The sequence below is a fragment of the Rhagoletis zephyria genome, unplaced genomic scaffold, assembly GCF_001687245.7.
Source record: "Rhagoletis zephyria isolate East Lansing unplaced genomic scaffold, Rhagoletis_zephyria_1.1 Rzeph_scaffold_01332, whole genome shotgun sequence".
Taxonomy (NCBI): domain Eukaryota; kingdom Metazoa; phylum Arthropoda; class Insecta; order Diptera; family Tephritidae; genus Rhagoletis; species Rhagoletis zephyria.
Window position 1 is genome coordinate 40,600 of NW_016158416.1, and position 3,970 is coordinate 44,569.

The 3,970-nt window shown below is 36.7% G+C and overlaps 1 pseudogene; it reads right to left on the reverse strand.

Moving 5' to 3' along the window:
• Positions 1-1,272: 1,272 nt before the first annotated feature.
• LOC108363665 (saccharopine dehydrogenase-like oxidoreductase pseudogene) lies at positions 1,273-2,845 on the reverse strand (annotated as a pseudogene).
• Between the last annotated feature and the right edge of the window lie 1,125 nt (positions 2,846-3,970).

A 3,970-nucleotide genomic window follows, 5' to 3' on the forward strand; every position in this document is an offset into this window, starting at 1 on the left:
TTTTTACTCATCAAAGTTGCTGTGGATTTTAATTATTTTGATTTAAAATTATCAGCAATGTAATTAAGTTTTATGTTTCTGCATGAAAACCCGAATTTGGACGAAACAAAATAAATATTAAACCGGCTGATTATCAAAGCGCGCAGAAAGATGGGAGTTGGCCATATTTTCGCTTCGCGCTGCAGCTTCAACGATTTATGTGGCATGCTTTGTGCATTTTCATACAATTCACCTTAGAGCCATACCTAAATAAGCGCGTCAAGCGTTGGACCTGTCGGCCTCTCTTCTTCTAGCGTATATAAATTTAATGCGTCAGAGAGAGATAAAGATACAAGCGAAATGCTCAACGCGCTAATTTAGGTACGGCTGTTATCTGTCAAAGCGAATCTGTCACGTAAAGCGAAGCAAAAGTTTTATGTGGAATCAGCTTTAGCCATCTTTTCGCTTCGCGCTGCAGCTTCAACGATCTATGGTCATGCTTTGCGCATTTTCATACAACTCATCTTATCTGTCAAAGCAAATCTGTCACGTAAAGTGAAGCATGTTCATGTTTAACCAAAACTTACAAGTTTTTGCGTTCGCGTACGCATGACATTTCATTTTGAGGGGAAGCTGCTGGTTTCTGTTGATAATGTGCAAAAACCCTACTGAAAAGGAAAAAATAAATTTCAAACCAAAAATTCAATACAAAAACTTGAATTGTTTTAACCATAACCGAACATTTGTTTGTGTATATATTCATTTGTCGGTGCTGTCAATTAAAATTTCCTCACTTAATTAGGAAACAAACCAAACAGAGTTGATCACAAATTGATCCACATTTCTATCAGTATCAAATCGATGTTGAATTTGCTTAACTTTTCTTTATCCAAATATGTAATGCAAAATAAAAGAAATCTCGATCGGCGATCACTGAAACGCAGCTAGCAACTGTATACTCGAAAAAGCAATGTTGCCACTTTTTATCATTAAACCATGTTCGAATCGTGGAAATTTTGGAAGATCACAGGGTTGCTTTTAGCATTTAGATTCTTAATGCAAAAATGGAGTTGCATTTAGGTGACGAATTTTGTATGGATAAATGTACATTTAGAGTAGTATTTAGAACTAAATGCGCTAAATGTGCTTTTACGCATAAGCAAAAACAGCCCATAATTCGTAATACGGCACAACCCACGGCGTTTATCGTGTATCGTATGGATTCATAATAGCGGTGTTAGACTTTATGCATTCCAGTGTTTCTTTGCAAACTGCGTTTATGAAGCCAGCCCATATTTTAATTCAATTACTTTATTTTCGGTTAATTCATTTCTTGACATGCGTATGTACATAAGTATAACAGTTCAAAATTGTAAAAAAATTATACACAAAGCTTCAAGCGTTAATTAAAAGTTAATAAAAAACAACGAAATGACCAAAGATCAAGATTTACTTGTTAGCTAAAATTTCAAACTTAATACCATGCTCATACTTTTCCAATTCAGATATTAAACTGGTTTTTGCAAAGGCAGCCCCCGGAGGTAAAACTCCTCCGGGTCCGGGCATTTTATCGTTTTGCTTTAATATAGTTACGGCCGTACAAAGTAAAGCTACACATGTTGCTCCATAACCTGGATTTGAACCAGAAACTTTAACCGTCAAAGTTTTAGTAGGAGGTTCTGCATATTGGTCAGTGGATTCTAATAATCTATCCGAATTTGGCCATCCATTTGCTCTCATAATAAAAGAAAAATGTGTGCGTTCCATCAAAGCTTCCGAAGGTCCCTCATGGGAAGCAAATCCGAACGAGAAAATTTTGGGATATTTTAGCAATAACCGACGACCGAAAGAAAACTTTGTTAATAAGCCAAATGTGACAGCGAACAAAGCAACCAATGCAGCCGATAGCCAGGATTTGAACGTTACATAAGCGTGCATTTGAACTGGTCGCTTGTGATCACGCTCATAAAGAAAACGCTGAGAACGCATAACAACCGACCGATCTGATCCAGGAAACGGTAAACAAACTCCATTTACTATTTCTGACCGGAATATGAGTGGACGATGTTTTAACACTGGATGAAATTTGGGTAGTTTCTCGTTGTACAACTTGGAGCGAATTTCTTGAAGTTCATTTGAATGTGCCAATCCGTAAACAGCGCTTTCCCACGTTCCATAATGTATACGGGCGCCTCCAGTATCTTCACCTTTAGTATAACTCTGAAGATAACTCTCAACTGAATTTACTACACCATCAAAATTTTTTTCGATAAAAACGATGCCAAGTTCAGCCGGTATTGAATCAAACCCACAAGCAGAAATAATATATACTTTTCGGTCGATTGCTTCTTTGTTATATTTCAATTGTATTGTTTCCATATATTGCGGTTCTCCACTAACATCCACATGATGGGTTCCAGCTTCAAGACAAGCGCGCACTACCGGCTCCCCAAAAAAACGATATGGTCCACAACAATTTACCAAAACTCGGCATTTATTTGCCATTCCAAGCAGTGAGTTTTCATTATTTATGTCAGCAATTATTATTGGTGTATCCATAAGATTTTTTTGTGCTTTTGTGCCCATATCCTTGAGAACATTTTCCAGCTTTTCTTGACTACGGCCAGCAATACCCCACCGATAGTCTTGTAAGACTGTAATAGCTTCAAAAACGGTATATTTTCCAGTAAAACCGGAAGCTCCAAATATGATTACATCAAGTTTTTCTGACATTTTGATATTTATATATATTTTCTTTTCAAATACACGCACAAGCCGCAAAGTCGTGACTAAAGTGCTTATCTCCTAAGATCAAAAGTCGGTTCGAGTCGACACGTAAGGATGAAACGATACGAGTAAATACAAGTACATACTCGATACTTTTCGTTCGATACCAAGTAATTTTGGCTATTGCTATTAGGGAATTTACATGATTCAACTTTCACAGGCGATTAGTTGAACCAAAAGTTGAACGAAAGTAGGCAGCCGACCAACTTCATTGGAAGCGATTAGTTGAAAGGCCGTTTACACCAGGCGATTGTTGCATCCAACTAAAAATCGCCTCATGTAAATTCCCTATAAAACTCCAACGTCAAAAAGTGCTAAAAGAATTTTCGCAATTTTCAGCGATTTTCGCGATTCTATCATGAAAATGCAACTCTAAAAATCGCCATTTTTGGCTCATTTTTTCACAAAGTTTACCGATGAACAAAATGAAATAAAGTGAGTGAACAGTTTTTGACAGCTAAAATGTCGATACCAGCGTTTTTTCCATCGCTAAAAATACTTCTTTTGGCTAAAAAGCCTGCAAATTTGACGACCACAGATATTCGGTGTTAAAAAAGTAAATCAACAAAAAATAGGTCATATTTAGATTGTTGTTTGTTTAAAATACTCCATTAAATACAAGTTGTTGTAATTCATATTAAAAATGGAAAACTGCAACAGTAGAAGGGTGACAAATGAGCAAAATATGTACTTGTTCAATATTTGGAAGAACACAGGGAATTTGCTCATCAGGTATGAAAAAGATTTTCTCGTAAATGAAATCGTTGAGGTTCTTTTTTTTCTAAATTCGTGAATGACACCGGGTGCAAACGTTTGCTAGAGTAGTGAAACCATCTTTCCCAGAAACTAAACGCGTGTGAAGGAGCCATTAAAGACGGTGAAGGATGGAAACAGAAAAAAGTCAACCAACTGTTTTTGATGCGATCACCATTGAAAACATCCTTTACACTGCCTTTAATAAACATTATTGTTGGGCAGGAACGAATTTTCATTTCACGCGGTAAATACGAAAATCGTATACAAAGAAGTTTTTGTGCTCGTATATTCAGGTCATGTAGTTCCAGAGCAACTTGCCCTAAAATTGGCTCCGTGTGTTTGCAGTAACAACACCATTGTTCATAAAATATGACCATAGTCCTTCCAAGAAACGATTGGGTGTGTGGTTTAGTAAATAATGGCTAGCAACTTAATACCATGTCCCCAC